This window comes from Macrobrachium nipponense, chromosome 17 (genome assembly GCF_015104395.2).
Source record: "Macrobrachium nipponense isolate FS-2020 chromosome 17, ASM1510439v2, whole genome shotgun sequence".
NCBI classification, from domain to species: domain Eukaryota; kingdom Metazoa; phylum Arthropoda; class Malacostraca; order Decapoda; family Palaemonidae; genus Macrobrachium; species Macrobrachium nipponense.
In genome coordinates, this window is record NC_087210.1 from 69,628,976 (window position 1) to 69,641,263 (window position 12,288).

The following is a 12,288-nucleotide window of genomic DNA, read 5'->3' on the forward strand; positions in this document are numbered from 1 at the left end:
TAATTGCCTTAGGGGAGGAGAATGAATATGTCTAATTGCCTTAGGGGAGGAGAATGAATATGTCTAATTGCCTTAGGAGAGGAGAATGAATATGTCTAATTGCCTTAGGGGAGGAGAATGAATATGTCTAATTGCCTTAGGGGAGGAGAATGAATGTCTAATTGCCTTAGGGGAGGAGAATGAATGTCTAATTGCCTTAGGGGAGGAGAATGAATATGTCTAATTGCCTTAGGAGAGGAGAATGAATATGTCTAATTGCCTTAGGGGAGGAGAATGAATGTCTAATTGCCTTAGGGGAGGAGAATGAATATGTCTAATTGCCTTAGGGGAGGAGAATGAATATGTCTAATTGCCTTAGGGGAGGAGAATGAATGTCTAATTGCCTTAGGGGAGGAGAATGAATATGTCTAATTGCCTTAGGGGAGGAGAATGAATATGTCTAATTGCCTTAGGGGAGGAGAATGAATGTCTAATTGCCTTAGGAGAGGAGAATGAATATGTCTAATTGCCTTAGGGGAGGAGAATGAATATGTCTAATTGCCTTAGGGGAGGAGAATGAATATGTCTAATTGCCTTAGGGGAGGAGAATGAATATGTCTAATTGCCTTAGGGGAGGAGAATGAATATGTCTAATTGCCTTAGGGGAGGAGAATGAATATGTCTACTCACTGTTGGAAATGGATAAAATCATGGATACGCGTACAGTAAGCCCGCTACGATCCTACATTATATGCAGGTAGCATATCTAATGGTCCCACTCCTTTTTTCCCTCAGTGATTGATTAGATTTATAGTTGGCTTGCAAATCACCAGTCACCGGTTCAAATCCCCAAGGAGGAAGCTTGTCTTTATCATCTACATACTGGTGAGACTACCTGCTTATAATGTATCAATAACATTATAAAAAAAATTCCCGTACAAAACTTCATCTGGTCCAGTAGAGTTGCTCCGTAATAATAATAATAACTTCTCTTCCAACACTTATAATGATAAGTAAAAATCCACTTCCAGCACTACTAGTAAGTGTTAATCCACTTCCAACGCTGCTAATGATAAGGATGAGGAAGGAAGAAGAATTATCCAGCAGTTAGATCTGTCATCCTCCCGCTACATTCTGTAAACTCTCATTTTTTTTTTTTGCAAAGCAGCGCTGAGCTCAAGGACCCATAAATTCCCTGCGTATAATGTCCCCTGAAAACTGGCTGACGCATTTAAAGCTGGCCCTCTAGGGTAAGTCCCACATTATGTGACAACAGAATCGGGTCGCCAAAACGCGTGCCCTTAACGCGTCTACACCTCCACCACCGATGCGATATTCGAGGAACTAAAACATAGTACGTCAGCTTCAAAAGCCTTGGTGCGCCTACACGAACGGTAGACTAACTTTTACCGTCGTCTAGTCTTGGTCTGAAGGAACATGACAAGATCAAAAAGAATCAGACGACGCATAACCCGTACGGAAGAAGCTGAGTGAACTCTTCAATAAAAAAAAAATATATATATATCATACCAGTTAGGGAAAAAAACGGAAGTAATAATTGCTATCCAAATCTTGGAAAACAAAATAACAAAAGGGAGAACTATTCGCTTACTAAGAGTAAACAAAGGATGCGAAAAAACGCACACATACTCAGAAGATGGTACTCACTACCTCAGTGATAGCATATTAATGCGGCTAACACAGACACGCTTGAAAGGACGTCTGCTTTGCGTCACCGGGGAGGAGGGGGCTGGAGGATAGGAGAATAGGACATGGGGGGCGGGGGGGTTGTCGTTGTGGAGGGAAGCCAACTAATATTGATATGAAGGCAAAGGGCTGCTGGGTCATATATTGATATCAGACAGTAAATAAAAGGGATTTAATGAGCGTCTATTTGTCAGAGAGATCATTATTGCGTTATTAATCGTAGGAAGAACTGAGAGAGAGAGAGAGAGAGAGAGAGAGAGAGAGAGAGAGATAGAGAGAGAGAGAGAGAGAGATTAATTTGATATACACAAATATACACAAGAGTGCATAAAATTAGAAAGTATAATCAGTGCAAGTTTATAGCCGGAATAAATAAATAGTTTTATGTGAATTAATTTAAATAAAGCATATAAATCCAATCAACAGAAAAGTTAGTATATTCCAATTATTGACTCTGGCAAACGTTTATATATAAATATATATACATATACATATACTATATATATATGTATATAATATATAATGCTTGTGTGCGTGTTCGAGTGTGTGTGAATACTAATTTTAATGTCATATCTAACTGTTCGAACAAGATAACTAAGAAATGGCAGAACGTGTTAATCTTAAAACGAAATTTACTTTAATAATGACACCAAATGCTTTTATAAATTGACTTTCGTTTCCCTTCAAGCACATATCTGTCAATAACCATTTATAATAATAATAATAATAAAACTGTATCATGGCCTTCTAGGCTATGTTGTATCGCTTGCATAATTCAAATAGTTTTCCAAGTTCTAAACTCTGCAAAATTTTCAGCTATGTGGGGTGCGGACGTGTTGGAGGTCTCTCTCGCGTTTCTTCACAGAAAAGAAGGGTTTTTCGCCATTGGTGACTATACCTCTTATAGTAAGCAATGTGTTAATAGTGTCTCCACGTAATACCCGGCGTGTAAGCCGGAGAGTGTTGTGCAACGGCAGATATTCTAATATTCTTTCTGCTCCAATCAGTGCCTTAGAAATCTTTCAAATCACAGCTTCTCGAGGCCTATTGGTCCTGGGAAATGGGTAAAAGAATGCAGTGTATGTGTTAGTGCTTGACCCCTCCCTTACCGCAAAAATGTCACCCGACCAACCTCCAACCGTTGCGCAAGTGACCCTGGCACCTACCGGTGCCTGTGCCCCTTACACAAGTTCCGTACTCGCGAACAATTGTCTTTTCTTTATTCAATACCAATCGAACCGTTCCGACGTCGAGTCCGCTATACAATCTGTCAGCGATGCCTTCTCCGATGAGGAAATCAACGTTGCATATACGAAATGCAAAGATCTGATACCAGAGAGCATTCTCAAGGAGCGATCCGCGAAGAACTTGTCCTCTCACAAAAAAATATCGTATATCACTAAGTGGCTAAGGACCTGCTCGGTGGAAATATACGCCGATGACCCTTACAACCTGCCTCCAAAAGGCCCTGCTGACCTAAGCCTACCTGCGGTGTACCACACTGCAGAAAATGCCTTCAAAACAGTAAAATCTCTCTCAGAAATAATTGGAAAAAACTCTGAAAAATTGAGAAGACAAATGATAATTTATCAAGAATCTGGGACGTGATCAAGGACTACAGGAATCCATAATCAGCCTTAAAAAGGTGGAATCAAATAACCTCACACGGATCTGGGATGCGATCAAAGGAGTGCAGGGATCGATAGACAATCGCACAGATAGCCACCAGACTACTACGAATGCGGCATCCAGTTTTTCCTCGCCTCCCAGCAACACGGAAGTGCCCCGTTCCGAGGGGACTGTTGACCCCAAACTCTTCTCCCTCCCCAGTGCCTCCGGTGGAAGATATATCCCCGGTGATGATTACTAGCCCTCGTAATCCTCCCCACCCTATCTCTCCCCCCCAACCCCCCATCGTAGATGCAGATGAAACTGATCATGAGGGGTCTGGCGGCTGGCAGATACAAACAAGCAGAAAGAAGAGAAGAACCTCCCGTTTGGCCGCTGGACCGGAGCCCAACATTCGTGTTTCACCTCGACCGACACCTGAGAAGAGATGCCACGTAGTAATTCACAATCTACGCTCATCGGTGACGCTGGATGCCATAGTGGAGAGAGTCAAGTTTCTCACTGGCTCTGACCCACTCATCTCTCACGAAATCCCATGCAGGATTAAACATAAAGTGGCTTACAGGATTACCTGCCTATTTCAACACCTCGACGTTCTTAAAGGCGAGAATTTCGGTCCTAATATAGTAGTTTCAAGATCCAGACTAATCCGGGATCAACCACCCCCAGGGGAACTTACTGACACTCCAACCAGGGTCATTTTCCACCGCAAGTGCAGCAACCCCACGGCGAGTGACTGCCCACTCCCCCTGGCTAACCCCCCATCCACCCAAATGATCAGCGCATTCATCTCCCATCTTCGTGAGTAGTCATGGATACATTAAACATAATCTCTTGGAATATCTTTGGCCTCAAGCGGAACATTCCTCTTCTAAACATGTTCTGCAAAAACTTCAAAGGCATTATTGCACTGCAAGAAACGCTCCTCTGGCCACATGACCTTGCCATATGCGATTCAATTCATGAAGACTACAGAACCTTCTTGACTTCATCGATGCAAGTTACAGATCAAATCCTAGCCGGTCGCCCGAAAGGAGGCCTTTCTTTCCTGTGGCACAAATCGTTAGACAATACGATAAAGGTGATGACCTACAGGAGTGACAGATTGCTGGGCTTCAAGTGACAGTAGGGAACTCGATTATCCTAATTATTAATGTTTATATGCCATGGGAAAATAACAATAATTTTGATCATTACTGCATGATCCTAGGGGAATTACACAGTATTATTCATGATTCTCCTGCTGATCATATTTGTATAATCGGGGACCTTAATTCTCACCCCACAAAACAATTTTATAATGAACTTACTCGCTTCTGTCAAAATCATGCTCTCCAAAATTAGCGATGTAATGCTCCTCCCTCCCTCCTCTTATTCATATGTACATAATAGAGCGGACGCTATTACAACTTCCTGGCTGGACCACTGCATCACATCTCCACAACTTCATGATTCTATTATGACCTGCAATATTCGCTATGATCTTGCAACGGGCTACGATCACATCCCATTACAGGTGTCATTCAGTACCCAACCCTCCCTACCGTGAACCCCCTAACTGATCGACACCAGCGGTAAACTGGGATTTTAAAAACCAACAGAAAACCAGAGACTTTAGGGCGACCACGGAAACCAGGTTGCGGTCAATAGTTCAACCGGCAGACGCCTTACTTTGTACTAACACAAATTGTAGAAATGATCACCACAAGAGGGATCTGAATGAATTCTATTCGAACATAATCTCCGCTTTGCTTGCTTCGGGCAGGACTGCCTACAGATTTCGTCAAGGTAATTCTCGTAATATACCTGGATGGAATGACTTGGTTAAAGATCTGTATACATACTCACGAGAAATGTTTTTACTGTGGAGGCAAAATGGTAGCCCCAGGGAAGGGCACACTGCATTGCTAATGAGACAGGCGAGAGCGCAGTTCAAACTTGCTCTTAAGCACTGCAGGTTAAATGAAAAACAACTAAGAGCCGATGCAATGTCTAGAAACTTAGAATCTGGTGATTATCCTCGTCTTTGGAAAGATATCCAGTCTTTAAATCCCAAAACTAAAAAGCTATCACAGAGAGTAGGGGAAGCAGTCGGAGACGAAGCTATTGCAAGTATGTGGGGCGATCACTTCAACAATATCCTGAATTGCATAAATGATCAAGATTCCCGAAGGGATGTAGATAACCTCCTTACTGACAACATTCAATTTCATTTTGCAGACCGTATTACGCCAGGTAACATCAGCGATGCCATAAACAGCCTACCTAATAATAAATCGCCCGGCTGTGATGGTCTTCCTGCAGAGGCCTTCAAACTCTGCCATCCGATAATTTACATTTTGCTAGCTGCCCTATTCAATGCGTGCATAATTCACCGGTTTCTTCCAGACTCCCTACTCTTAGTTCACTTGATACCATTAATCAAAAACAAGCTAAAGGATGCAGCTGACCCTGGCAACTACCGGCCGATTGCAATCACAACGATCGCATCGAAGATACTTGAGTCTGTTCTTCTAGTTAGACTTCTCCCCTTTCTACACACCACTGACAACCAGTTCGGGTTAAAGCAAACCACTCAACCGACACCTGCATCTACATACTGAAAGAATTGCTTAATTACTACCTATCATCCAGCCTCTCCTATTTTCCTTTGTTTTGTAGATGTGAGAAAAGCATTTGACAGAGTAAACTACCTGAAGCTATTCCTGAAGCTGCATAAAAGGGGCACACCCCTGTACCTAATTGGCATTTTACATTGCTGGTTCTCCACACAGCAATTCTGTGTCAAATGGGGTAACGTGTTATCTTACACCTTCGGCTCCCTAAACGGCTCCGGCAAGGGGGCATTCTCTCTCCTTACCTGTTTAATACGTACACAGATGACTGAATGTCAAACTGAACTCGCTCCCAATTCGGATGCACCGTCAATGAAACAACTATAAAACAACCTCTGTTACGCCGACGATATGGTTCTGATTTCCCCATCAGTGCAAGGTCTCCAAACGACTCATCGACACTTGCCGCCAATATGCAGAGGAATTTGAATATAATCTACAACGAAACCAAGACCCAGTGCATGTCGCTGCTCCCGAGATCGCTTAAGCATATTGCAGAACTCAAATTTTCCTCGGAAACCATCAGCTGGAATTTGTGCACGAATTTCCGTATTTGGGTCACATTATCACCGACGACCTAAAAGATACGGCAGACATTGAACAGAGGCGTCGTAAACTATGTGCAACTGGCAACATGATTGCAAGGAGGTTTGCCTTCTGTCACCGAGACGTGAAACTGTTGCTATTCCGCTCGTACTGCTACAGTATCTATGGGTGTTCCCTCTGGACGAACTATACCCGAGAGACCATGAGACGCATCACTGTTGTGCACAATGACATTCTGAGACGCCTCACAAACACTCCCCGCTACCACTCCGCCACACAGATGTTCATTGAAAACCACCTGGACAATTTAAAAATCATTGTTAGGCGAACAATGTCCAGTCTGGTAACCCGAGTGAGAAACAGCAGCAACTCGCTCATACAATGCATCCTAAGGAGTGAAGCAAGAAGAAGATCTAAATTGTGGGAAAGATGGGAAAATGAGGCCTTTGTCCCCTAAAGGACTTAATCTCTGTATTGGCAAGATGTCATCTGCAGTTTTGTCATTATTACATTTATTGCTGATATTTTAATTTTTCATTATTACTGTGATTCCTATCAAGTTAAAGTTTTATTTACATTTAATTTATGTATTAAGCCCTCTGGACCTGACTACTGTAACCACCTAAGGTCTCTAGTTGAAATTTGAGTTATATAATATGTGCACCAACTGTTATTACTCGCAATGCATTTTTTTTTCTCACCAATATTATTATTATTACTGTTATTACCAGTATGATGATTACTAGCTTTTATGCTACCTCAGCTATATTATGGATAAGTGCCGATTATTCATTTTCTTTTTCTATTTTATCATATCTCATGTATCTAGATTGTGTATGTTACTGTCTGTATCTTGTATACTCAATGTATATGGCCCCGAGCTGAAATAAAACATATTATTATTATTATTATTATTATTATTATATTGTGTCACCGAAATTTTAGTTTTCTGTGAAAGAAAACTATTGAGATGACTATTTGTCTACTCGTCCGCACTTTTTCCTTCCGCCCTCACTTCTTAAAAACTACTACGGCTAGGGGGCTGCATATTGGTATGTTGATCATCCACCCTTCAAACATACCAAATTGCAGCCCTCTAGCCTTGGTAGTTTTTATTTAATTGAAGGTTAAATTTAGCTATGAAATGCGTCTAGGTGCCAATGCTAACAACAGGCCACCACCGGGCCGTGACTGAAAGTTTCATGGGCCGCGGCTGAGTTTCATGGGCCATGACTGAGAGTTTCATACAGCACTATACGCTGTACAGAAAACTCGATTGCGCCGAAGAAACTCCAACGCATTTTTTACTTATTTCTTCTGATAATGGTGTACAGCAATTAAAACAACGCATTTTTTACTTATTTCTTCCGATAATGGTGTACAGCAATTAAAAGCCCTTTATTTGGACGAGGTAATCCGAAGCTATTATACACAATCAAACAGGGGAGAAGGGACAGAACCCCTATATAGCAAACCACAACACCCTCGCACAAGGGTTCAGAGTTGACCTGATTCCATTTTCACCGTAACGACGCACTAACCCACTTATCACCCTTCCAGCAAAATTATGCCAAACTACTCGGAACTATAAATGGTTCCTCTCGATGCAGAAATGATTACTTGGGTGATCGTCGAACTGACTGCAATTTCTATTCCTTTGCGTTATCAAGATATTTATTATTAAAGACGCAAGCGTTACGATCGACAAGCGCTTGCGATGAATCCTCTTCATGTCATGACAATGAGAGACATGTTCAATTACTGATACATATCGCAAAACTGAGATATAGGTAATTACAATCCGTGATATCAGATTTACCATCACCGATTCCCTACTGACGCATTACAGATGATTACTTATAATCGCTTAGCATGCCTAAAATTCGTATGAATCCACACAAGTAATAAAGATGATTTCAGTTATTTGAAGAAACCGACAATTCCAAACGACGGATATAAATGTGAGTTAGGCCTCACCTTCACTTTCGTTTCTTGTCTTATTTAGTAAGTCTCACTGCCTTATTTAATGAGTCTATCTGATGCAATGATGTACAATGTTTCAGTCTTTTGGCGCTATCTGAATTTCAAATGACACAAACCACCACGGAAAAAATAAGTTAATTGTTTAGTGTTATCATTCATTTTGAAATATGCAATGACGCAAGAAGTATTTGCACTTTTCACGATATTTCAATAATTGTTATTGTCTGGCTGAAAATCAAACATTTTTTCAACATCTTGGCGCATTTAATTCTCTTGTGCATTGTGGAAAACAAGTTAAAAATGCGCCGAATTTTCTTCGGCGCAATCGAGTTTTCTGTACAGCATATAATCAAGGCCATCGAAAATAGATCCATCTTTCGGTGGTCTCGGTTTAATGCTGTATGAGACGCGTCCCTTGAAACTTTAACCACAGCCCCGTGGTGTCCTCTCCTATAGTTGCCAGACGCACGATTATGGCTAACTTTAACCTTACATAAAATAAAAACTACTGAGACTACAGGGCTGCAATTTGGTTCGTTTCATGATTGGATGGTGGATGAACAACATACGAATTTAGAGCCCTCTAGCCGCAGTAGTTTTTAAGATTTGAGGGAGGACAGAAAAAGTGCAGATGGACAGACAAAGCCATCTCAATAGTTTTTTTTTAATACAGAAAACTAAAACATAAATTCAAGGGCTTTGTGCTGCCTATAGTTACTGTCGATGTAACGACATAATCTCCAATGGCCTGGCGTCACCTCTGCCTCCAATAAATGCAAGGATTAGCAACAAGTGACCTCACTCAAGTCAGTCTTTCTTTGTTGCATACCACTGATACGTGCATCGACCAATCAGTGTGGGAGCATTATGACCTAAACACCGTGATATCGCATTCGCATTTCGTGAATGCACAGATGGGGTGTTGTGTCAGATTTTGAATAATTTTTTTTACAATATATTTTCTTTTTGTGTAAATATATGCTATAATATATATATTTTATATTATATATATATATATATTATTATTATATGTTATATATATATATATCTATATATATCTAATCAATATGTTTATATATATATATATTTAAAAAAATATATTATATCTAAATGTGTATATATATAGATATATATATATATATATATATATATGTGTGTGTGTGTGTGTGTGGTGTGTGTGTGTGTGTGTGTGTGTGTTTGTGTGTTACCGAGGTTGTATCCTCGGTACAGTTTTAAAAGGGAAAAAAATATAGTTATTAATATATATATATATATATATATATATATATATATATATTATATATAATAATCAATATATTACAGGCTGGGCTTGTAATAAGATTTAACCTACTGCCATTTTCGAATGAAATCAAAACTTTCGTTGATCTGCCAAGGGATTTTACTTAACCGCTTCTTCGGATCTGTTTATTCCTACGGGTGCTTTTTCTGAAAATGCTTAACATCTGCTCCTGGGTATGTTCTTTCCTGTAGGTATTGATATTTGTTTTTTAGTTATTCTTAAGGTTTGTGACATTCGCTTATACCTGCTTTGGAATGTGGATGGTTCATACAATTTATCTTTTCACGCTTTTCTGAACTGTTCATATTCTTAAGTTTTATCGGTTTTTAAAGTATCTTGGTTTTTTTTTAAGTTTTACTCTTTCTAAGTCAGCTCTAATAACCATTGCAAATTTAATTTTCATATTTAACCAATGAACAGTAATAATTCCCTCTATGTCTCAGTCTCATTAACCAAAGGCAATCCCAAAATCTCGATTAAACTTCACTCATGTTACCTAAACTTTTCATACAGCTTTTGTGAGAGAGAGAGAGAGAGAGAGAGAGAGAGAGAGAGAGAGAGAGAGAGGTTTCGAATTTCAGTAAAAAAACACAAGTGCCTACAATCTCGCTGCGAAGGATTCTGCTCAAAATTAACCCCTTCAGACATTACTTTCACATTTGAACTCCAATCATCCTCAGTACTACTTTAATTTAAAGTAGTAATGAATAGTTAGTCCACTACTTTTGTATCTTAGTAACGCCGTCATACTACCAACCTCCTTATCTCGGTCCCACCCCCACTATAATACTCTGTTTTTTTTTTCATCTGTCCATCCGCCTGTGGTGTTTTTGTATGGTAACACTGCGTCCCGGGCTTTAGATAGTTACATTCAGCTTACATTCAACGATTATAATAATATCCTATTTCGAATATTAACGGTTTAATTCGCAAACAGTACATTATTAAAACACTTTCAGTTGCAAATGTACACCCAGATATCCTTTTATTTACCTAAAACTTACAAATAGCGTAACTATCTAAAGCCCGGGACGCAGTGTTACCATACAAAAACACCACAGGCGGATGGACAGATGAAAAAAAAACAGAGTATAGACCCGCCCCCGAATTAACCACAGTACAATTATTTCAAGCCCCTACGATTTACCATCTCCCTCATTCCCATTTACCCCACATATGACATTTTTGTTTTATTAATACTAACGGCTGGGCACAGCGCTCTTACCCTTGTTTGTTTTGAAATGCAAACGCAAAAACGCGAACGTTGGCTTGACACTCAAATAATTCTTTCTGCTCTAAACAATGCCATTGTTTACATTTCGCTTAATGAATATTCTCTCTCGCCTTGAGTGTTTTTAGGTCCTTCGGGACGCATCTCAACTAGATGTTCATACATATATATACTATATGTATTTATGTGTGTATGTATGTGTTATTCATACACATGTGTCTCTGTGTGTGTAAAGTAAATAAGTAGCGTGTGTGTGTGTAAAGTAAATTGGTAACAAACATAAGGTACTTCAAAACACACGAGAGAGAGAGAGAGAGAGAGAGAGAGAGAGAGAGAGAGAGGAGAGAGAGAGAGAGAGAGAGAGAGAGAGAGAGAGAGAGAGAGAGAGAGAGAGAGAGAGAAGTCATCAAGTGAAATGTAAACAATGGCACTATTTAAAAGAAAGAATGATCTGTGCGAAGAATTACAGTGTCTTTTTATTTCATGCAAAGCATAAAACCATGATATTCACATTACTACAAACTCCTCGGAATCGCCTTGATGCTAACGCTGGTTGTTATCGAAACATTCTTATCACAAAAATGTATTGAAAACTATTAGGTAGTTATCTGGTAACTTACCCAAAAACATCAAAACTATTTCAAACGATAGTTCTTCCATCGAAAGCTAGATATCATATTTACACTTTCAATCGTCAACTTCAGCACAACGAAAATGATCCAAAATTCCGAAATGCGTGAAAACAAAGAGATAATAAAACAAAGGGAATCCTATTAAGAGGAAAAATTCACAAAATTCATATGGCCATGACACCTGGGCGAAAGTTTGGAAACCGGAGAAGGGGTAGAAAATAAAATCATCTGAACTTGAGAGGTTTATCAAATATCACCTGAATGTTTTCGAATGCAATTGCTTTCCTTTTAAATATTTTTTTTTTTTTTTTGAGAGGAAGGGGAAGATGTAAAAATACTTTACTCGATGATGCTTGTCAACTATTGTAAGCGATAAATTGCTAATCAGAAGTAAAATAGGTAGAGTTCTGTGTGTGTGTGTGAGAGAGAGAGAGAGAGAGAGAGAGAGAGAGAGAGAGAGAGAGAGAGAGAGAGAGAGAGAGAGAGAGAGTACTTTAAGGGATGTTCCATATTAAGCTACATCATACAAACCTCTGTATAGCAGAGTACGAAATGTACTGAGTAATACATAAAATGTTTTTTTTTTAACTTGCTTTTTATAATGACAAAAGGAAATTAATAACTTTTCAGTGACGACGGCAAATCAAATGAAAACACGCTTGGGAA